The 25,565-nt window shown below is 42.2% G+C and overlaps 1 protein-coding gene across 1 annotated transcript in view; it reads left to right on the top strand.

Moving 5' to 3' along the window:
* LOC311038316 (bone morphogenetic protein receptor type-1B-like) overlaps positions 1 to 25,565 on the top strand; it is an 86,213-nt gene that overhangs the window by 5,745 nt on the left and 54,903 nt on the right. The window contains exon 2 of the mRNA XM_084047766.1: positions 1,296 to 1,365. The gene's annotated coding sequence lies outside the window, so the exon portion shown is untranslated. The remainder of the gene's footprint in view (positions 1 to 1,295; positions 1,366 to 25,565) is intronic.

Below are 25,565 nucleotides of genomic sequence, written 5' to 3'. Positions count from 1 at the left end.
TCCAGAATTCCAGTAATCCAGATGACCTGCTCTGGTTCCTATCGGCTGGAAGATGCTGGAGCAGTGTGGCTCATCTTGTTCCACTTTTGAGTAATCCTCTCCTTTCCTTTAGGGTCCACTAGGCTCACTGATAATTAGCGCTAATCCAGACCCAACCCTCAGACCAAAATACAGACGCCCTTCTTTTCTCTCATACGCTCTCGTCTCCAGTGACTGATGAGGGGGAAAAAGCAGGCATGCAGGAATTGCTTCAAGCTGCAAGCTGGTGTTCTCTTTGCCTGGGAGGTCAGCAACCCTGACAGAGGCAACTGACATCCTGTTATTAGGGATGGAAAGAGGGGAACAGAAATGGGGGGCTGTAGGTTGTGGCTAAAAGACCCAGTGATTAAAGGTATTCACCTAAAGATCTGTATGCCTACTGTATCTGGAAAAAGTATGGACAAAGTACTGTACCACTTATATTAAATATCAAAGAGTCAAGATGCCCTGGCATAGGCCTGGTATCTATTGTTCTGCGTAGAGTTTGGTCTCGTGGCACAAGCAGTTTGTCCCTTATCATATATTATATAGCTTTCTCCCTGCTTTTGTTAGAGAACTAACTGTACTGTTAACCCGTTTCAGACCTGAGGCCGATTCTACAAATGTCTTCTAAATCCTAACAGTTTTCTGAAACACTTGTGTTATAATATCAGTGGTTCTCAAACCTTTTCATGTAAAGGACCCCAACATCATATTTATTTGGCCGAGGACTGCCATCTCAAAATATTTAGTTCCAGGGACTCCCAGAAGCAAAGATTTGAGTTAGAAATGTTCGCTTTAAAAATAGCCTATATAAATTCAAAGATTTGCACAAATGTTCACGATTTTTCAAAAATAGCAGATCTACAAGCTCATGAGCTTGTACAGTATATCTGCTATTTTTGAATAGCCAAAGTATAAAATAATGGCTAAAGTGGTTAAAATCTAAAATGACAGATACTTTCCCGGTCTTAATGGTTTAATGTACCCACGAGTTCATGTATTAAACTTCTTACCTACAGTATAATGTGAAGTAAGTGACTCTGACTTAACAATTGACTGACTGATACAGAATTCCTCAACACGTACAGTACCATATTTTACATGATGAGGTGACAACACAAGTTTGAAATGATCCCAAGTGTAAGCTTGAATTGGACAAATTCAAGCTTCAGTCCTTTTGATAATCTTCTCATGGATGGTCAGTTTAAGCTGCCTCTAATTGTATTCTTCCAATTAATAATTTGTTTTCAACACATTCTGTCTTTCTATTACAGTGAAGGACAACGTCTTGAATACTGGACCGTCGCAATGACAGAATGCTTTCTGATGTCTTGTCTTTGGATGGTGAGTCAAGGTCACAGGGACTATTTTATAACTTACTGTCTTGCTGAAACATTTTTTATTGAATTATTTCCAAGAATGTTCCTTACATAATTATGGGGTATAACACAGAGAGATGATATTTCCTTGATGGGGATATACAGTACTGTAGTGAAGATTGTTCAGTGATTTTATTCTTACAGTATGTCTTCAGGTCACATAATATCTCAGATAATATTGTGACGAGTGTACAAACTCGCTAGCTAAAAAGCAGTATTGATCAGCATGAGAATGTGCTTGAATCTTCTAGGGGTATGTCATGCTGATGTGTATGTGTGTGCGTGTCAGTGTGTGCGTGTATGGGAGGAAGAGAATGTGTGTTTTAAGGCTTGAATGCTTGTTGGATGGCAATGGGCCTCCAGAGTGGCAGACTAATTGACTAATTGCTGAGCGTATCGATGGCCATGTAAAACAAACCACACTGATTCTCATGCAGTGCTTTCTGCACTGGAGTATCAGGCTAGACACAGACTATATATGTGCAATACAGACAGCTGCACCAGAAGTTAAAGAGATCAATATCAGACAGGAGCTAGCGGCTTTTAAATTCTCAAATAATCTGCTGAAGCAGTTATGTAGTAAAGTTGTGGAACTAGAGTCTAGTCTAGTAAAAAAAATGATAATCTTATAATGAATCTCAGCAATTCACTGGTATTTAATCACAATTGCACAATAATTGCATTTACTTATTGCCTAAAGAGAGACTGTAATATTTCAGCTTTTCACTGTAGTAGAGGAGAAGAAGAAAGATAGATAATATATCACAGTATCAGATGATAAGAATTGCAACCGTATCATGGCCTCAGTATTGTGATACTGTGAAAACACTACAGGGACTCTCTGAAGATTTGAAATCTATAGTGTGGATAAACAGTCCTATATGTGTCGGTTGTTTGAAATGGAAGAGGGTGATATGAGAAATGGGACAGACAGAGTGTACAGTTATAGCTATAACTTGGGTGGATGTAAGAAAACACACTACTGTTATTCATCGTAATATTCGTCCTTATTACCTTAGTGAGTGATTAAAGGGTGGTGAGAACTGAATTATCTGTAGGGCAGATTCCATTAGTAAGGGCAAGATTAATCCAAACTAAGTCAAATGCATTTGGTGGATGCAGTGTTAGTGCAAGTGGTTTAAGTGGGACTCAAACCCTGAATCTTAAGTAACAGTGTTATTACCTTCGTCTTACAAGCTGTAAGAGAAAAAGGAATTACTTAATACCCTCAAGAATCCTATGCATTCACAATATCCCACGATTGTATATGAAGTGGACAGTGCTTAATTGTGCTATACATTGACTTGAAGACTCACTTGGTGGAACTGTTTCTGTAAACAGAACTTTATTAGCTAAGATATTATTCTGTTGCACAAACATTGTGTAACTCTGTCAAGGCCTAGGATATTCTTCATGTTCTCGTACCTTCATTGCAACAGTACACTGAACCAGTGCGTAATATGATTTAATTAGCATTCCTTTAACATTAAGCAATGAACTTGCCGCTACAAGGCCCATCATCATAAATAGCACAATATGTTGATGACACACAGCTCAAACATGGACAGTCGGGTACAGTCGGAAACTGAGGCCACACACACAGTAAACCTCAGTGCTAATTTATCCATTTTTGACTCAGAGAGTGTATAAATGGAACCAAATGAACCCTTATGGGTCCACTTGGTTCCATTTCTACATTCATTGTAAAATTAAAGCTGCAATCCGGAAACTTTCCATGTTAATACAATAGAACTTACACAACTGTGGTGGTTGGGGATGGCCTCACCGTTCTTCTATTTAGATCTTGTGTTCAGGTAGGAACACTAGTGGTTAATAAGAGCTATTACCTGAAGCTCAAAAACATTATATCTCCCCTGCAATACATACTGTACTCCTTCCGACGTACAAACTTTTCTTCAGAAAGGGAGGTAATATAACTACAAATTGTCGTCATTCCGAGCTTCGGAAAGGCGGTCTCAGAACTTTTCCTCGGAACCCGTGCACCGCCAGTAGAGTCCTACTCTTTGAAATATAATTCGAAAAGCCTTTCCGAAACCGTAAGATATTCCGACGACGGAAGGAGTATATGTTGGCCTTAAGAAGACATTCGGTCTTGTCTCAGCAGTAGAAAGTTCAACCCTTGTGCAGAGGCCCCGAGTTCGAATCCCCGGTAGGACATGAAAGTTAGGGATTTCAGCTTTAACACTGCAGATTTTACAGTGTAGCTGTGAATGATAGAAAGGTTCCGATAGAGGACAATAGCAGCCTGTATGTGGGACAGGCGTCCTGGCCTGGCTGCCGCTATGACAGTGACCCGCTGGAAGGGAAGAGGAGAGGGTCAGAGTAGAGCATGGGTTCGGGTTGGGGAGTAACTCACACCCGTAAAGAATGTCAAGAATCTGTGTGTTAAAGTTCACACTGTATCTCCATCTGCGCCTGGATCCTGGATCCTGGCAAATAAAAGACAGCTGTGTGTGTGTGTGTGTGTGTGTGTGTGTGTGTGTGTGTGTGTGTGTGTGTGTGTGTGTGTGTGTGTGTGAGAAAAAGTTCAGGTCATTGATTTAAGTTGATTCAAGTTAAATAGAAAGTCTCAGTCAGAACTTATGAAGTCTCTCTCTCTCTCTCTCACACACACCACACCACACACACACACGTCTTGCAGACAGGTAGCATGCAGATGCAGGATGTTAGGCTATGATTATATGCTGTAACTCAGTGGGTTATTAAAACAAGGCAGATCTATTGTAGGATGGCGGAGACCACCCAGCAGTGCAGTGACACCTGTTTCAATGGAAAGTCCAAAGATTCGATCCTCCTCGGTGTTATTTCAACAGGGCACCCAGCTGTGATATAGTATGTTATTCTTCTGATACAGTGTTGGCATAAGGTTATTACAGTTTGGTTTTATGACCCTGTACATTCTTCACCGACACCCTCCCTTCTGCAGCCACATGCATAGACAGCGTTTAGAGAATTTAATGTGTGCAATTCCGTAAATCTGTATCACACAGGATTTCATTCCACTGGGGTTTTCGCCGCACTCAGAATATATCAATGAGACATCTTTTGACTCTCCTTTGAAGCTCAAGAGTTTGGTCTGAACGCCTTTGTTCTAAACTCCTTTCCAAGTCTCTTGGTGAATTTGCAAGCAGACCCTCACGCTTGTCCACTAAATGACTCTGACAGTGAGTGCCACTCAAGCTGTGAGCGGAGATGGGGAAACAGATGAAATCCATTTCTCTCTTGCTCGTGTTGTTTTCCTTGCTCAACCCTCTGTCTTTGATGACAGGTTTTTAAAATGTATTTCATATGTGCATTCTTCACACAGACGGGGGAGCAGAGGGTGCTGGGAGTGTTACTTACCTGTGAGCTGTGCTGGACAAGTCAAAGTATAGTTACTCCTTGTCAAATATTACTCAACTGCAAGTGAAAGTTGCTCTGTCAAGTACTTGCTTGAAAAATACATTTAGAAAAATCTTTTTAATATCAATGCATTGCTGTATTGAAATTCTGAAATACGAAAATAAATAAATAGTGAAAGTAGCAGATCTACAAGCTCAGAAGTGAGCTATTTTCACTACTTTTTAAAATAGGGTGAAGTGGTTAATTCATAATGTAATGTTAATTCAAAACTGCAATATTTGTAAAGTACAGATACTCAACAAATTTACTTAAGTACAGTACTAAGTAAATGTACTTTGTGTACTGTACACCACTGCCTGTGAGTGTGTCTGCAAGGAAATGTGCTGACATCAGAGCTTTGCATTTTGATCCCAGGGCTAGAGGAGGAGGAGGTGGACACCCAGTAAAGCCAGGGGAAAGGGTAGTTTTGCATAGATCATATCCAGGGGGTCCACCATCACAAGACCATCTCTTATCCATAGCTGCACTAATCTGGTAATTATAGACTGAGTGACATCCTGGAACAAGCAATGCAGAATGAAGTGAACTTTAGCAAGAACATTTAGAGCGGGGGAAAAAAAATAGTAATTTAGTTAAAGGTAGGGCAAGTGATATTTTCTGGTTAAAACAAAAAGTGTTTTGTTGAAATATTAAAGCTCTATGTTCTGATAGTAATCATTGTTATACAGTGTTTGTTGCCTCCCTGTCTCTCCAGCTCTTTAATAAACAGAAAGTACATTTTTATTTCAGGTGGGTTGCCAATTTCGGCCAATCAGGAGATGTTACCCATTTACCAGCTTCAATGTTATAGTGTTCCAGTTCCAATTTTGTCTTCTCATTTCTTTGTATTATTACTTCAAATTTCACTTGTTCATCCTGTATCCTGTATGAGTTCTCTCTCCTGATTGGATAGTGCATGAGTGCACCCCGACCTGAAAATGCATTTTCTGAGCTGGAGAGACGGGGAGACTTTAACTGAACAAACACTCTAAAGCAATGATTACTATCAGAATATAGCACTATAGCACTTATGTTAACAAAGAAACATCACTTTACACTACCTTTTAATAATAATGAGGATAACTGGAGCACATCATTTGATATTGTTGCTGCGTGTTTGGAGTTCAGTTCTGTTTCTTTATTCAGACGTAACCTTCAGGTCAGCGTTTTAGTCAGGTGCTGTGATGACGTTGACTGAGTCAGTCAGTAGGCCTCTCTGGACATCCAACAATAGCTCCCAGTCAACCAACACTGGCCCAACACTTTATCTGGAAACAGGCTTGGAAAATGTACGGCCAGGCCAGGCTGGTTCCCCTTTCAATAAGCCAATAGGAATATTAATAGTGGAATGACACAGGGGGAAAACAGGTTGCCCCCCCCACCCCATATTCACACACGCACACTCGCTCTCTCACACACACACACACACACACACACACACACACACGCAGGTTTTACTGTGCATCGCAGGATCTGGGAACCAGCCAAAACAGGTGATATCTAATCTATCGATTCATGTGCTCAATCTATAGTCTTTTTGACTTGTATAACCTAACATTGGCCTGTTATCTGACCTGCCTACCAGAAACCTACCTTATTTACTTTCTAAACACATATTCATTGAGAGCATAGCATTAAACCCATGTTAATTAGCTTTGTCCACCTGGACTACTCTGGACAATGGGATCCAGTGTGTGATAGATACTGTAGTCTGACTGTGTCTATAGTGTAGAGTAACAGACAGACAGACGGACGGACGCTGTAGATACTTCTCTGGTTTGTCTGCCCCTACAACTCTTAAAGTCAGTTATTTCAAGTGCCTCATTGAGTACTGTATGGATGCCAAATCTTTCTGTGATTCAGCTCTCATTCTCTTGCTCACGCTTTGTCTCCTCTCCTTTCATCTGTCATCAGTGACTTTTGGCAAGTGCTGAAAGGGAGACGGAAGCGGTGCAGCCTCACAGATATTTCTGACAATAACATTCGATGATCGCAATCGTTTTCCTAGAACCGAGAACCATCAGGAGGACGTGGACCATGACTACCGCGGAACTACCCTCCCCCTCATTCCCGGATTCCCTGTTTTCACTGCATGAACCTTAGCGTCCCCATTCTGGGCAATGTGGGCATGTCATACAAGGCGATCATTTGGCGAAAATAGATGACCACTCAGCGAAAATAGCAGATCTACAAGCTCGCAACACCTTGCAATCCGGCGCATTGCAAGCTTGTTTATCAACTATTTTGGGGGGAGGGAAGATGTGCTGTAGAGGGTAAAAAAAGAAGCTATATAGACCCCTGGGGACCCGGGTCAACTGACGTATATAAGGTTTAAGTGGTTAACCCTCCAGATCAGATTTTAAAAGCACTACCAGTAGTCATTAATTCACACTTAAAGGTGAAGAAGACACCTTTAAACCTTATCTTTAGTCGATCCTTCGCCCATTTCTAACAGGGAGGCTTCTCTCCCTGCTCCTGTGTTTTTGCTCGAGCCTGGCCTCTGTGGTAGCTCTGAGAGCTTTAGGTAGAGGAGAGGCTGGATCAGGTTACATGACTCATGGTCTGTAGGCAAGAGAGAGAGAGAAGCTGCTAGCTACCCTGCTACAGACAGAATTGTTATTGCAGGTGTTCTAGGGGCCAACACAGCTGTTAATGACCGTACCTAGCTACATGTAGAGCCACAGACAAGACATGTGTGAATGGTATCATGCATGCACGCTCTCGCGCACACACACTCCAGTATGCCAAAATGAGAAGCTCAGGACTTCAGCATTGCAGGATTTCTTCTGAAAATTATACAAATATATATATATATATATACATACTGAGATTTTGGTTAGGGTTTATGTCCTGGTAAAGGATCTTTTAACACAGTGCATACAGTATCATCATCATCTGCAGATCAGCAGCAGCCCAGTTGCAGTCCAACACATCTGTCTGAGAAGTGTTGAAAATAACTACTCTGCACAAATGTTCCCTCTTTGTGTGCCTCCGCTGCCAAGTGATTTAACGTGTGTATATGCAGTGTGTGTCCGTGCGTTCGTGGGTGTCTGACGCCTCATTTGTAGTATGTCGGAAAGCGGTGTCACGCGCCGAAAATAGCCGATCTACAAGCCCAGAACGTGTCGCCATGCGACACGTTGTGCGCTCATATATCGGCAATTTTCGGCGCACGACACCGTTGGGACAGGAGTGTAAACTTAAGCACTGAGAGAACAGCTGCTCGCTCTCTCTCTCTTCCACCTGTGTCCTGTGGCTCAGAGCGGCGCAGCAGAGCTACAGTACAGTAGTTCTCTTGTACTTCTCTTACAGATCAAGTGCAATTAATAGACGTCCCAGGCAGCACTGAGCATGGGAGTCTCAGTAGCAGGAAATTGGAGGATAAACTACTTTTGTTCACAGGGGCCAACATTTCATGCCTTTATTGGTTTCTTCATTCCCATTTGAGCTGAACTTTCTCTAGCAATTCACATACTGCAAACATACACAGACACACACACACACACACACACACACACACACACACACACACACACACACACACACACACACACACACACACACACACACACACACACACACACACACACACACAAGCAGAAAAAAACATCTGGCATTGCCATGGGTTATTGCTCGGACTACTGTTAAGTTAACATACACATGTCCGGGTTATTGGACAACACGTCCGCGACGCATGGATCAAAGTGTTTAGGTTTGGGTACCCAGCATTGGTCAGGTTATTGCGTGGGTGAAATGGGCTCCCTCTTTGCCTCCCTCCCTCTCCCCAAAGCGACACATTCTTAGGGGGTTCATGTCAGTCCCAACATTGGCTGCTGGGTTATTGCTTAGTTCTCAAACATTTTCATGTCAAGGACGCCCACATTGACATGAAAATATATATCGAATATATCCGAAAAGATGAAGTGGTTAAACAGATTTTGATGCAATATTAAATCATTTAGCTGGGACCTTTTGGAACCCCCTCAAGGACCCACTTTGAGAACCACTGGCTTAGGTGGCATATGCCCTCTCCCTCTCTCTCTTTCTCTCTCTCCCTCTCTCTCTGTCTCTGTCTCTCTTTCCCTCTCTCTCTGTGTCGCTGTCTCTCTCTTTCTGTGTCTCTGTCTCTCTCTCCCTTTCTCTCTGTGTCGCTGTCTCTCTCTTTCTGTGTCTCTTTCTGTGTCTCTGTCTCTCTTTCTGTGTCTCTCCCTCTGTCTCTATATCTCTCCTTCTCTCTCTCTCTCTCTCTCTCTCTCTCTCTCTCTCTCTCTCTCTCTCTCTCTCTCTCTCTCTCTCTCTCTCTCTCTCTCTCTCTCTCTCTCTCTCTCTCTCTCTCTCTCTCTCTCTCTCTCTCTCTCTCTCTCTCTCTCTCTCTCTCTCTCTCTCTCTCTCTCTTTTGCTGAGCGAACTCTCGTCTGACATCCCACACAACAGAAACCGTTGCCTAGTGATGTCAATTTGGGCTGTTGGGCATGTCCAGATTTGAGCATCTCTCTCTCTGATCATGCTCTGGTCTGATGTAATAATGCGTGTACACACACACCCGTACGCACACACACACACACACACACACACACACACACACACACTGTCCACCCCAGTCTGTTTTGTGTCTCAACACAATCAAATGTCTCTCTCTTTTTGCATGGTGCAAGTGGTCAAGAGGGTGGGTGTTCCCAGGTTTTTGACCATTTCTATTTGTTTTAAGTTTTTAGCGCAGCCACAAAGTGAAGAGGTAAGCGACCCTGGGTTCGGTCCGTTCCAGCGGACTGCGAGAAGGAGGAAGGGGAGACGAGGGGGTTGACAGAAAACCCTCAAATGTGAAAATGAGTGGAACTCCCAGGGTTTTCAAAACAAGACTCTAGATTTCATTACACATACCTGGACAACTGAGAGCATGGAAAAAACCACACACACACACGCGCGCACACACGCACACACGCACACACACATGCACACACGCACACACGCGCACACATGCACACACGCACACTGGAGTCAAAGCAACATCTGGGCTGGTCAGAAGGAAATAATAAGAATAATATAAGCTAAATAGAGCAGAGAAAACTCCCAGGTAGGAGAGCCAGCGTGTGTCAACTTCAAGAATACGCAGCCCTGGCCAGAAGTCTGGTCATCAATCACAGGCTGGAGGCCCTCAGTCACTGCTGACAGGCTAAGAGGGGCGTGGGGTGGGGGGGGGGATTCCCTGGCGTCCCTCTGGGTGTGGATGGGCTGGTTGGAGGAGTGTTGTTAGCTTTCAGTGCAGTAACATCATGGCTCGGATAGGATATATAGGGCCCAGGTGTCCAAGAATGATAGACGACAGGTCACTTCAAAGACAGATGCCGGTGTCGCGTGCCGAACATAGCCGATCTACAAGCTCACAACTTGTGAGCTTGTAGCTATTTTCGGCACTCGAAGTGTAAATCAGGCTTAATGCTGCGTTCACACGGGCAGATACAAAGATACAGTCTACCATTAATTTTCAATGGAAGCCAGCGACATGAAGATACAAATCAACATCCGACGTTTGTTGCTGCTACAAAAGATTCAAAGATAAAAAGCTACACATTCAAGTTGAGCTGGGTTCAACTTCCAGATACAAAGATACAAAACTACAACTGTAGCTCCGTTGATGCAGCGCTTGATGACGTCAACGACCGCGTTGAGCAACGCAGATGCAAAGCGACAGAGCGACAAATATGCGGTGTATTTTTGTATCTTTGTATCTGCCCGTGTGAACGCAGCATAACAGGCCAGTGGTCCACAGGTTGTCAGTGACACTTACTGTACTATATCAGTAAAATGTAGATGTATTCCCATTGATTAGTTTGTTTTTTTAGGTTTTGGTGTCATTGTGAACCGTGTAGAAGTTGATGCCATCTGGGTGAGTGCACTGTGGGAATGTTTTCGCATTGGGTCGACATTCCATGGCTAACAGCATGCCTTCAGACAGTAAATTGGCTTGAATCAAGTAGACTAGACAGAAGGGAGACAGCCAGTCCTGAGGGGGTAGGCAGGAGTTAGACCCTAAGACTGGACCTTCACTGGGGTCCACGGGAATGGAGGGACAGGAGTACTGAGGGGATCCTCTAGCAAACCTAAATCTGCTGCAAAGCCCCCTGGGTTCCTGCGCAGAGGCAGAGATCTGGCCATGTCTGTGTAAACAGGTCTGGTCTGGAATGGCAGTGTGTGTGTGTGGGTGTGTCTGTGTGCGTGCATGCGTGTGCGTGTGTGTGTGCACTGTATGTGCTTGCGCACGCACATGTGTGTGAGTGTGTTTGGATAAGGAAAAGAAAGAAAGAATATTCTTGATGGACAAGAATACAGTTCCCATTCTTTAGGCTTCCCTTAAAATCATAAATCTGACTTGTGGTGGGACTTTGAAGAGACGGCTCTCAAACAGCTCGCTGTTTTGTTTGATATGTTACTGCAGTAACCCAAGCGGACCACTTTTCCCGCGGACCACTCTCCCCAGGGGTCACGCTTTGACTTCAACATCTTCCTCACCCTCTCATCTCCAAGACGAGATGGATGGATATCTCACTGCATCCAATCGTTTCTTCACCCGCCGTCTGTCTGTATTAGACACAGGGTGACAGGACAGCTGCCGCTGTGCTTTGTCCATGTCCAGTGGGTGCATGTGCGAGCCAGCACAAACGTTACGTGCATATGATAGCTCTAGCGTGGCTGACGCGTGTCATGTGTTTTGTTTTACTGAACAGCCTGTGCCCTCTGGTTCCAGCCTCTACGGCTGACACTGGACCCCAGGGTTAATAATCACCAAGGGATTTTCAGAGAAGCTTTGATCCTAAGGTTCTCCGATGGTAGTGCAGGGTCGATATGTGCTGGTCTGGAACAGTTGCAGGGTACACTCATCTAGGATGGGATTCTTGATTGGTCCAAAAAATGTATGCTGAAGTTTGTCCTAAAACCTGGAAACGAGATGTCATATTTGCACTTCTGGTTTCCTCGTCTTGAAGTCTGTGGGTGTTTTGAATGGGTTTGTGGTTAGATGCTTGAAATAAGGTCTGTGGTTAACACAAGCTTAAGAGATTTTCACGTTTTGTTCTACATAAAATATGTCAGTAAATACCCCACTTTTTAAGCTTTTATGTGTCTTAAGAAAGGCAGTTGCCAACAAGTGGCTAAATGAGACTACAGAGGTTGTTGGGGACATTAAACAACATCACATTGAACATGGCATTAGTGGCGGTGGCAGTGAGATCATGACACTGGTGTACAGTAGGTTGTTTATAGCCTAACTTAAGCTTTTTACTTCCCACCATTGTATTTAAATCATAAAAGTTGTGTTCATTGGTGATGAAAGATTGTCTCGCTGAATAAAACATCTGCCATGCATCTTTATTTGCCACAGAGCTTATTTTCAGCAGTAATCAAGATCGAATGCAAAGCTCCAATAGGCTTTTTCTTGAGGGAGCAAGCCATAGTGCTTTCTTGGGTTTAATCCTTTTAGCAGACCTTGTATAGAACTGTACTTTCTGTCCTTTTTTTGCAAACTGTTAATAATGTAAGTATTCAGATACCAACTTACTCCTTACACCTACAACATTATGTCGTCCCTGGACTGCTCTATTCACTGAACTAATTACCCTGTAGTCTTGCATAGCCAGTTGATCTGAGATCTCCGCCTACAATAATTATGTCTGGTGGCATTGAAAAAAATAGTATGATAAATTTAAAAAAATAACTGCGTGGCAGAACCAATGCAAAGACTTTTGGGTGATATGATTTGTTTAAAAAACAGTAGGCATATGTTTGTCTATGGGCAGTATTCTCTGTTCTTGCCAGTACACATCATTTGGATGTCGACAGACGTATCAGTATTCGGAGATGTCCAACTGTTTGGCTGTGCGAGACTAATGACCTGTACACTGTCAGTCCAAGTGATGAACCACTACTGTTTACCTAATTAAAACGCACCCGCAGACCAACAGTTATGACTGTCCTGATGGCCAAGGACAGATGAGATAACAATAATTAAACATCGAGCCATGAACCATGAGGGGAAAACGGCTTGCCAAGATTGTTTACATTCTTTCACAAGGCCCACTGATAGGGATTTCACAAACAATAAGAGTTATAACTGCTGATGAAGTGAACCCCCGGCAGGAGATCACGGTGACATGTCAATGACACTTGAACCATTTAAAACTCTGTAAACTCTGGAAGCCTAGACGTCAACATCATCGTGTTTGCAGGGTTTTCCCTCCAATTACGTGAATGGCAATGCAGGGAATGGACTTCCTTGGACTCACCTTGCATAAAGTTCAAAGTTCCCATTTCGTGTACCTCTCTGCAGGGTCATTCTATAACGGTGCTTTGTCCCTGAATCTGGTCTTTGGGTCTGTTGCTTATAATAGGGTTGAACAGGGACAGGAGTTCTTTTGTAAAGACCGACTGCTGGGGGGAGTGGAAGGACACACGGACATCCATCATGGATTCCGTGTAGATGACATGTCTGACCCTGTGTCCTCTGTCAACAGACAGACACATGTGCTGCCTGCCTGAAACCCTGTCTGTCTGCCAGCACCTCACATAGGATCACACTGTCTCAGAACAATACTGCCATAAAGAAGCACTGTAGCGTCATCATGCAGGGGTCCAAAGTATGATAATACATATTTATTTATATCATAGTCACAGGGGAATACTCAATTCTGATTGGCCGGAGGGTGTGCATTGTTTTCAGATTAACGCACGGCGGCTTTGACCTTAGTCTCATCACTGTTATTAGTAGGCATAGTAAAACACATATTAATGGTTATTTAAGAAGACAGCATGTCTGTCAAATATAAAGCCTGATTTATGCTTGGTGTCAGGTGCCAAAAATAGATGAAGTTCTCAACATGCGATGCATTGTGAGCTTGTAGATCGGCTATTTTTGGCACGTGACACCAGCACGCAGCCAAAATTAAGCATACTGTAACTTTCAACCTTTTTGGGGAACACAAAACAAACAAGCATTAGCTGACTGACTCAGCTGGTACTTGTTTAAATGTTTTTGGTGTCTCTTGATTTCTCTGGATCGTTGTTTCTACTGTATGTTTGCTTATTTGTACAGGAAAGTGAGGGCACAGGCTGAGCAGGGTATTGAAAACATGTTGTTGTGGATATGTGGTGAACAAATTAACTGGTTGTGCTGGTTGGATAGTATAAATAAAGTATGTTTTACAGTTAAGCCTTTGAGTCGTGGATTGTACTGATATACTGTATTGTATGTTATTTCAGTTCAACGAGACAGTAAACAGTGCTCAGTTTCATTCTGTATTATTGCCCAGAGCAGTGTCTATAGGTTGGGTGTCAAGTTCATGTCAGGACACTCTTTTGCTTTGTGTAGCCTATTCTGCGGAATGTATTCAACAGCTGTGCTTCTTGTCCTCCATTGAAGGCAATTTCGTTATTTATATTTATTATTTAATGGCTAAAGAGAAGGGTAAGAAGGGTGAGGATTAAGCCGCTGTGTGTGAGAGACAGTACATACACAGTAATGGTACACAACAGTGTACTATTACTAATAGAGTGTTCATTTAACTATTTAGACGATCTATGGCACAAGGTGGCATATGGTCTAAAGCCATGCGCTTTAGACCATACACCTCCTTGTGCCATACTGTAGATTGCAAGTGCCTTGCATGGGGATGTGTCCAATTTGGCTAGATAGACGCCAACGGCATATCATCTGGACACAAAGTAATGTGCAAGGCGCAAGGGGGTTGTAATTTGTCTCTGAATTAGTCATGGGTGTGTTCCCATTCTTTAAGAGCCAGGTGCACCTGCACCTTGCTATTTAAACGCTGGATTTGGCAAGTTTGAGGATTTATTTTTATGGTGCATCCCAGCACTCGCAAAGAAATATAATACAGCAGTGAGTCTGACAGCAACAGAGAGGCAGCTGGCATTAGTTTCTGGATCATTTGATAGCGTCTCCCAATCCTCTGTCTGATTAACAAATCCATCCTTTGACATGAGGAAATGCCAGGGCAAATGCACTGATATTTAACTGAGGAGGTGGAGCATTGTGCCTGTGTGTGATAACAAGCGTGTATGACCGTTGTGAAGCCGTCTACGTAGGCGCACATCTAAATCTGAATAATGCGTTCTTTAACCACATGAACCCTAGTGTCCCTGTTCTGGGCATGTCATAATATGCGAACATTATTTTGGTCAGAATAGGCAAACATTTGACGAAAATAGCTAACTCCGGTCTCGGTTTCTTACTTTTCTCACTCCCCCTAAGATAGCAATGCACCAACAATTTGACTGACAACACCTTATTTAAGACCAACATGCCCGTTGGTGCACAGGTGGGTCCAATTTTATTTGGTACTTACACAGAAGGGGGGCTGGGCGTGAAAATGACAACTGTGCGCACTGGCGGCTGTAAAGTAGCAATGACACTTGCGCTGCGCTTTGCACCGTGTTTGAGTGTCAGAGTGTACAAAATGCACCTGTAGGTGTCCATTGTTACACTCAGAGTTAAAGGTAGGGTAAGTGATTTACTTTTGTTAAAATAAGTGTTAAATAGCTCTATGTTCTGATAGTACTCATTGCTATAGAGTGTTTGTTCAGTAAAAGGAGTCTCCCATGTCTCTCCAGCTCTTTATTAAACAAAAAATGCATTTTCAGTGCTCTCTCCTGATCTCCTGATTGATCCTGGCTTAAATGTTATCACCTACCTGAAATGTATTTATATTCTGTTTACTAAAGAGCTGGAGAGACCCTTGTGACCGAACAAACGCTCTGTAGCAAGAATATAGTACTTTAACCTTTTAGCAAAAAAACATTTAAAAAAAAAATATCACTTACCCTACCTTTAAATGAACATTCAGGATATTACTGTGCATGCTGCTGTTTCATTTGAAACTCTTGAGGTTAAAGGTACTGAAGGCCTGGTTCCTGCCTTTCCTTCCTTTATTGTGAAATCAGCTAAACGATCAAGCTTTCTCCTCACTTGTTATAGCACTGTTTGTACTGGGCTGACATATTTATGTGAATTATAGCCGTTGTATTCCATTCTATTGCATTTAGACAAAATACTGTAGGGCTATATCATCATACGGTAAATAATTTAGACGTTGCGTCTCATTTGTATCAATATGAATCAGCGTGCTTGGCCTTTTAATATCAAGAATCAAGAACACTATAAAAACTGCTTTGACAATATTTGTATAACTGGCAGATGCAAAAACCAAACTTCATTATTGTAACATACTCTGTTCTGGCCTGCCTATAATGTTACTACCATACTTCTTGAGCTGCAATATTCTGATTACAATTTTGGTAATTCATTAAAGATTCAGAGCATCTTAAAACGGCTTGTTGACTCATAGAATAACCCATGAAGACTGCAAAAGCCTATACATTGTCATACCTTTAAAACATTTAATCTGTGAATCTGTGTCATTTTAGATTTTTTTTTTTAAATTGACGTTTTTCTGAAAACTTAAAATCGGACTCGGTCTAAATGGTATAAGGAGACATTCAGTATGGATGGAAATGTAATATTCAACTGTAGACCAAATCATGTGAAAGATAAATACTAGCTAATCTGTATGAGAGGATATCATCTTTAATCTATAATCCATAATACTTTTCATTGTCTGCTGCACTTTATTGGGAGCCACTATGAAACATTGTAACCTGCTGAGATACTCCAGGTCTACAGCTTTCATATAAAGTGGACAGTTGTAGAACATGGGACCATGTGGAATTTTAGAACGAGGAACCATGTGGAATTTTAGTCAGTTTTTGGTCACAGACTTTTTCCTCATAGTGGCCCCACCAGTCCTTAACCGTACTTTCACTTTCCCCTCACAGACCTTCTCTTCTCCCTAAGGCACGGCTTGGTGAGGCTGTTAGAACTTGCTACAGTACACTTGTACCATACTTTATCAGTGGCCTTCCTAATCCAGCGCAGCTGTTCTACAGTAAATACAATTAACCCCAGTAATTGTGTGATGTTGATTTTGGGTTTTGTACACTTTCTCACTGACTGCCGGTAGTCCTGCTCTCTGAGGATGACATCATGGGTTTCAGGTTGCCCTCTGTGGCTCACATTCCCAGGGGTCTGAGGGCTGAAGTTGAGACCTGGAGAGAATGGAGCAGCATGGAGGTACACTGAGAACAGACCCCCAGACCCCTCTGTCTGTCTGTCTGTCTGTCTTACTGTCCCTCTCTGTCTGTCTCTGTCTCTGTCTCTGTCTCTGTCTCTGTCTCTGTCTGTCTCTCTCTCTGTCTCTGTCTCTGTCTCTCTCTCTCTCTCTCTCTCTCTCTGTCTCTGTCTCTGTCTCTCTCTCTCTCTCTCTCTGACCTTTCTGCTGCCTCACTCTGAGCTCGGAGTGTGTTATTGGCTCTGTTATGATGTGTTGACAGATGAGGCAGATGTCTGTTCCTCTCCTCCAGATAGTTTTGCTGGTGTTATGTTTAGAGTTGAAAAGTTCTGCAGTTAGTTTAGTTAAGACAATACTTTGATTGAATGGCTCCCCCGGTTAGCTGGTTAATATGGTTGGGAAGGGTGTTTTGTACACTTTTAAAAAGTGTGTGCGTGACTGCGTGTGTGTACCTCTGTCTTTTCCATGAGAGAGGCCCAGCACACCATTTTGGGAGATGGATGACATCATGTGTGTGTGTGTGTGTGTGTGTGTGTGTGTGTGTGTGTGTGTGTGTGTGTGTGTGTGTGTGTGTGTGTGTGTGTGTGTGTGTGTGTGTGTGTGTGTGTGTGTGTGTGTGTGTGTGTGTGTGTGTGTGTGTGTGTGTGTGTGTGTGTGTGTGTGTGTGTGTGTGTGTGTGTGTGTGTGTGTGTGGGAGGGAGAGAGAGGCCTTTTAAATTGTGTTTAAATTGTCTGAAACTGAGTGAGAGCCATGTTTAAAAAAATGCATGGCAGTTTCAGAACAAAAGAAAACGTTTGAGTGTCTTCCAACCCTGCGGACACAGTTTATTTATGCTGTATGAGGTGCACAGCAAAGTGTACTCTGACCGTTAAATTAACCCAACTTATCAAATTGTATAGTATATATTTAGAAGTTAGTTTCATAAATAATGTATTTCCTACCTGTAGTTCATGCATGAGTTCATTAAGCATGATTTATACTTAATAGATTTTCAGACAGGTATGTTTATCATTACAAATGTATTAGTTTGTATGTATTTGTGATCACATTCATAGGATCATAACCCCAAACACAGCTATCAGGTATATTTAATAACTTTTTATACAACCGTCAATGAAGGGTCCTCCATCTGTAGGTTAATCTCCTTTCTTTCATCATTATATACTGTATATTGCCTTCATTTGGGCTCTGATTTGAATGAAGGTTCCATACCAATTGTAATTGAACTGTTTCTATACTGTTGCTTCAGTGTAATGCACTGAGATTGCAAACATACTGTACCTGGCAATGAAAAATGAAATAAAAATAGCTCTGTTTATGATTCTGAGATAGCTCGAACAAGTTCACATTTCAGCCTTCTGTGCCCACGGTCAAGGTCAATGGCTAAGTTGTTACCGTACAGTAGTTGCCGGATGTATTATGCAGGTCCACATGTGGTGTGTGCTTGTCATTATATTGTTTGGTGATTCTGTTGATTGAGGATAAAAGGATTACATCATTATCTGTCTACTTCTGCATATGGATGACCTTATTATGCATTTGTATTTTTGTAACTGTACATTTGTACACTGTTGGAGGAGTAAAATGGACACTCTCATTGTACCTGTAGATGTCACGTAAACAGACTGGGTCAGTGGGCCCAAGCCTAGGCTTTGTTTTTGTATTGTCCAGTCACTTGCATGGGCACACCTGATGATACTAGCTGCTAGACCTACTCTGACCCCAAGTTGTTATTAGGTTTGGGATCCAGAACCAGAGGAACCGGGAGAACCGGATCCAACATTGAGGAACCAAATTCGGTTCCATCTCATTTGGAACCGTTTCAGGAACCAGGTTTTATCACACAGTCAGAGCTGGTATGTAGACTTCATGTCTGCTATACAATTAAGTTCTCAAAACGTTTTAATTTCAAGGACCACCTAAACTATAGGAATCGTTGAATCTAACCGTTAAGGAATGTGACCGTTAAGAGGGAATCTTTAAGGAAACGGAACCGTGAAAATCCTAAGGGACCCACCCAACCGTAGTTGTCATAGTGTCATAGTGTATGTCACCGCACAGGAAGCATGTTGAACTCGTTTCACGACATCATAAATTACCTATGCTTAGTCTAGACTAGTGCACCGGTGTCAACGTGTGAGGATAAACCAGATCCACCGAGGCACCTGGAATGTGTCCTCTGTGACAACGCTTGTACCTGCAGGGAGGAGGAGCCACGCTGGACAACTTTGGAATCACTGGCTTCCTGAGGGACATCGTTTAACCCATTCAATCCGGGAAGGCATACCTGTAATTTTTTTATTTCTTTGGCTATTTAAAAATAGCAGATATATAAGCTCATAGCGTGGCACCGAGTAGATTTGCTATTTTAGAAAAATAGTGGAAAATCGTTGAACAAAAAATACATTTGTTCCAGGGACCCCCAGACGCAAAAATGTACACAAATATTCACGATTTTTCAAAAATAGCAGATCTACAAGCTCGTAGCGCAGCACTTGGTGCCTATTCTGCTATTTTGTACACAGCCAAAGAAATCTTAAAATTACACAGATGCATTCCCGGATTGAATGGGTTAACGCGGATGGAGTCAGAAGTTTGCAGCTACTCATAAACAATGTCTGAAAGGAGGGATTTGTCCATAATCCCACACTGATCCTTCCTAGACACGGAGTGTCTGGTGGACTGACACTGTCCCATACCTACAGTACAGTACAGTACACACACACACGCTGGCTGCATGCCGTACCTTCACCGTATCTAACAATAGAAGCACACATGCCAAGCCTAATTTGTGGCCGATTTAATGGATCACGGCGGAATTGTTACGTCGAGTCATTAATCACCATTTTGTTTTCCAATGACTTGTTGAAGAGGGACAAACACAGCAGTGGCTGATGATGAAGGTCCCAGAAGTGTATATAATGTACGAACTCAGTTTATGTGGAGCTCCATGTGTCCATGTGTGCCCATGTACCTTTTTATTGTCTCATTCACTCACGCACGCACGCGCGCGGGCGGGCGCGCGCACACACACACACACACACACACACACACACACACACACACACACACACACACACACACACACACACACACACACACACACACACACACACACACACACTGTTTGTGGCATTGTGTAGAAGGTGTTAATCCTCCTGTCAGACTGTGTGTGAGGTGACAAGCGGAATATAATTTGGTAACTGTTCATATGATGCTGTTGCTGCCGGTAACATAGGCGTCCTTCATACAAGCTCTTCATTTTCGTTGTTATTGGGTGTGTGTGTATGTGTGTGCATGTGCGTGTGCGTGGTCGTTCGTGCCTGTGCGCTTGTACATGCATGTGTGCATACGTGTGTGCATGTGGCTCGAGTGGATTTACACTGTATATTTGTGTGTGTGCATATGTGTGTCAGTGTGTGAGAATGCATAAGCAGCTGGTATTTCCTTTGCAGAGCTGTGGATGAGTGCCATGATTCTGCTTTGTGCCAGAGTAATGCCTGGATAACGCAACACAGGAACAGTCTCCCAAATGTCTTTGAATCTCTTCGGGAGGAGAGAAAGCGAGTGTGTGTGTGTGTGGTGAGAGAGAGTGAGAGAGAGAGACAGACGGACAGAGAGAGAGGTAGCTGTGCTCAGGTGTGCTGTCAAAACCAGCTGTCATCACCTCATTGAGTAAGTGTTAAGGAGGGCTGCAGGATCTGTGAATGGGATTAGAGGGAGCCTGTTCCAGGCAGAAATGTTTGCCAGCAATTTGACCGAGACACCCTCTGAAGCCAGATTTAGGTTCCCTGTGACAATGTGACGTGGTGTCGCTTGATAAAATTAACATATTGTATATATTAATCATAGTTGAAAATATGTTATTTTTGTCAAGCGACATGTCACACAACAGTTTGTTTCTGAGGCATAGGGAAGGCTGGAAAGCGCATTACTGGCTATGGGAGAATTAAAGCACTGTAGCTACAGTTGGCAGAGATCACACTGAAGATGCAAAAAAATAAAAAGAATATCTTGGCTACGATGAGCATTCAGCTACAGCCGGATCCCTCATGACACACAGTGAGGTTAAACATGTGAAACAAAGAGGCAGTAAAGTAGCAACGGCTGATGATTGACTGAAGATTTAGGATAAATGTCTGTACTGTGTCTGGGAGAGAAAGTGTGTGGCGGGGAAGCAAGCGAGAGCGGTATTCTTAATTTCATGCTCCGTCATACGATGGCGTCGCGTGCCCAAAATAGCCGATCTGCAAGCTCACAACGCGACGCGTCTGCGGGGCGTTGTGAGCTTGCAGGTCTATTTTCCTCCACGCTACACGGTCGTACGACAAGGCATAGATCGAGCTACTGACAGACAGACAGAGGACAAAGGCCGGAGTGTGACCGAGCATCCAGTCAGAGCCTTGTGGTTGCATTCTAGCTTTGTTCCATGAGATCACAGTTGTGGCAGATGCAGGGGGAGACTAGCAGCAGCTGTTTCGCCCCCCCAACCCCCCAATTTGCTCTCCGGTTACAAGTGCTGGCACTGCCCGTACACTGGGGATGGGCAAAGGGGCGCACTGTGAGAGTCTTGACCGTGTTTGTTCTCCGAGGGTGGGCACAGAGACTCCTCAGACCAGTGCTCTTGGCAAGGGAAGAGAGGGAAGTGGCCGAAGGTGTCAAACCGAGTGGGACCAGTCACAAGACATAACACACAGCTGGTCCCGTTCTCATAGGACGCATGGCGCCATTACGTACATTTGTGATGGTGGGATGCAGCCAAAGCACAGTCTAGCCCTACTGTACCAATGTTTTTGTCCTTATCATTGGCAGTCTAGATCTGTTCAGAATCAACTTGGAGTCATTTTTAATCACTGCAAATAAAAGGTAGGATGTTGGGGGTCTGCTTTGGGAGTGTGTGCCATAATCGATACACAGTATATATGCATGTAGAGAAGCTATTGTCAGCAATCTTTAGCTGAGCTGCAGTGTGTACGTGTGTTTACAGTATGTGTGTGAATGTAATATGTATGTGTGTGTTTATGTATGCTATGTATGTACAGTATCAGTATGTGTAGGTGTGTGTCACAGTATGTGTTTATGTATGTATGCAAGTGTTATGTGTATAGTGTTATGATATTTATGAGGACTGACAATTATCTGTTTGACCAGTAAACGCGTCTCTGTCGGGTGGAAACCGTTACTTTTCAGGATTCAAATTCAAAAGTAGCAGATCTACAAGCTTGCAGATCTGCTTCTTTTGATGCTTTTTGTGTGACGCTGTAGTATGATCAAGAGAGACATTAATTTACAAAAAAAAACACAAAAAGTTAAAATATTGAGATAATGACAGCAACGATAAGCATATTGATAAACTGGCCATCACTGCTTTATCAGTACATTGATGCCTGTTCACAATGATCCGAGATGCATCTGTTGTTTTGCTATTACATACTGTTCTTTTCTATACCTCATAATATCTTCTGGTCACGTAATGTCCAGTACTACACTGTATCTTTTCTTTTCTGTCTATTTGTGTAATAAACTTCAGAAGTTGCGGTGTGATTATGTGATACTACCTTAGTGTCATCTTGTTCTCCGGGCCCGCGGCTTGCTTTCAGAGGAATACTTCAAACTTCATCACTCACCACCCATAATAAATAAAAGGACTATGATTAGTGTGTATGTATGTATGTATGCAATGGTGTAAAGAAACTAAGTACATTTACTCAAGTATTGTACTTAAGTACAATTTTGAGGTATTTTTTACTTTACTGTAGTATTTCCAATTTTCAATACTTTTACTCCACTACATCTCAGAGGCAAATATTGTACTTTTACACTCCACTACAATTATTTGAAAACTTTAGTTACTTTGTAGATAAATTAATAATAATATATATACTATTAGATAAATTATTATATCATAAAACATACATTAACCACTTTAGCTATACCTATTTTATACACAGGCTATTTTAAAATAGACGATCTACAAGCTCACAACGCGTCGCATCTGTGAGCTTGTAGATCTGTTATTTTCAAACATTTTAGTACTTTTACTTTTGGTACTTTAAGCATATTTTGATGCCAATACTTTTGTACTTTTACTCAAGTAACATTTTGAACACAGGCCTTTTACTTGTAACAGAGTATTTCTACATTGTGGTATTGCTACTTTTACTTAAGTAATATCTGTACATACCCACATGTACTGTATGTGGGTATGTATGTGCACATACTGTACATATGTACACATATATGTGTGTATTTTATGTGTGTACGTATGTAAGCACTGTATGTGTGTATGCACTGTATGTAAGTATGTTTCTAGTCTTTTTGTCACTGTCAAGGTTATTATATTTTCATTTATATATTATAATAAGTTATTACTGTATTGAATTTGTATTTTGTTTTGAATTCATGTGAATGAATTTCAGTTAGTTTTCATTTGTTATTATAGCTTGGTTTAGTTTTATTCATTTTAGTGTTTTTGATTAGTTTTAGTGTTTTGTTAGCATAATGTGGGGTATTTGTCAGGGGTGAGAATCAAAAAGGTAATTAAAAGTATTGTGTTTCATTGAAAAAGAGGTACTCACAATTCAACACATGGAAGATAGATTTCAAATGCAACCAAAATATGTAGAAAGACCAAAACTAAGGACATTTTCTCTATGATTTTACAGTTTAATTCGTTTTTTAGAACACTGCAGTTTCAGTTAGGTATCATTATTTTGTAAAGCCTAGTTTTAATTGTTTTGTTTTTCTATTGTAGTTAGTTATTTTGTTTTAGTTAACTATAGGTGTGTGTGTGTGTGTGTGTGTGTGTGTGTGTGTGTGTGTGTGTGTGTGTGTGTGTGTGTGTGTGTGTGTGTGTGTGTGTGTGTGTGTGTGTGTGTGTGTGTGTGTGTGTGTGTGTGTGTGTGTGTGTGTGTGTGTGAACAGTAAACATATACTGTAGTATGTATGTCACACTGTCCTCAATGACCCAATACATTGTATCCTCTTCAAATCACAACACAATGCCATGAAACCTCATACATACACTAGATCTGCAACTCAATACCTGACATTATGTTACAATTTGAATTTGGTGGTCAAAGGTCAAGAAAGTAAGTTATTGAATAACACATGATCATACATTACGTTCTGATCTATTCATTGTGAGAGCTATTTCACTTCCCTGCATTAAGTTGCATATACTGTAGATGACATGAGATAATGTTGAAAATTAACATAGCGGTTTGGCTAGTTTAACTACACAATAAAATCCTGGAACCCTCACAAGGACCCCCCGGACCCCACTTTGAGAACCCCTGGCACACAGTATGGTACTGTATGGTTTTGACAGATCAGACCATAATTATTAGACCACTTAGACAAATCTCCACTCTGCTGAGCTGCAGCTTGTATGACTTGTCCACTAAATCCCTGTCTGTGAAGTTGTTTTCTACCCTGTTTCTTAGTGATGCCGCCTTGATCTTTATCTGCCGTTTGACATTATGGTCAGATTGTTGTGTTTAGGATTGTCTCACATGCTACAGTAGTAAATTGCATAGTAGCCTATTGCAGCAATAGGCCCCAAGAGGCCGTGCTTTGCAGTGATTATAGAACAGTTTTTTGGCTTGCCTTGTTTTAAAGTAATTCAAAAGGTTTTTGTAAACCCCTGCACATACTGTACGCAGGACTGCCGTGTGAACCCAAAGGAGCGCTCCTCTCTCTGTGCGTTCATAGGAAAAAGTAAATGGTGAACACCGTACTACGGTGAATATTGTAAACACGCCGTTGGTGCAGTGATACTGATGATGCATGCGGTCCAGGCGTGTGTGTTTTTTGGCTTTGAATGTGCCTCAGCCAATCAGAGTCAAGCATCGGAACTATCCGTTTTATAAAAGCGATTTGAGATTTTAGGCCTATTCACGTCCTATTATCTACTATCCCCGACAAAATGTACATTTTGTTTGCAGATATTCTTGCTTAATTACTATCGCTACAACCCTGATATAACAGTGAACGAGACCTATCATTATCAGATTTAAAAGGGCTGTTTAATTGTCTTGCTGGTTAACCATGGGAGAGAGCAGGACCCGTTGAAGGTGGAGACACACTAATGAGACACTCTTGCCAACAATTTTCCATTCTTCACAGCCAACATCCCCAGTCAAGAGGGCATGAAAACAAATAGAACACAATTATTTACAGAACTTCACCCCTTTTCCATGGAGTTAGATGTATTTATTGGTCTGTTCTGACGCCAGGCATCTTTCTTTACGCCCAATTCACTCAGCGCTAGCGATTTTCTTCCCTAAACAGGTGTGTAGAAAACATCTGAAACATGCACATCACCTTCGTGTGTACGCCTTGTCCACTCCACGCCTAGTTCAGAATCAGACCACAGCAAGCTTCTGGTTGGTTGCCGCTTTGTGAGGAACTTTCCTTAATACCGCTTTCTTTCTGGTGCTGCCTCCTGCCACAGCGAGGCGCCTCGCCATAGATGATGCATGGAACGCCTCTTTCTCAGAATGCGGAAGGGAGTGGAATACTGCTGTTGGTGTGAATTCAGCATTAAATTGTCGTCATTACAACAAAGAGGTGATGTTTAATAAGTTTACTTAACTTTATTTGTTTATTTAGACGGGACACTGCATA

This window comes from Gymnoscopelus microlampas (genome assembly GCF_963454915.1).
Source record: "Gymnoscopelus microlampas genome assembly, chromosome: 21".
NCBI classification, from domain to species: domain Eukaryota; kingdom Metazoa; phylum Chordata; class Actinopteri; order Myctophiformes; family Myctophidae; genus Gymnoscopelus; species Gymnoscopelus microlampas.
Note: the sequence above shows the minus strand (reverse complement) of the source record. Positions and strands in the feature narration are given on the sequence as shown.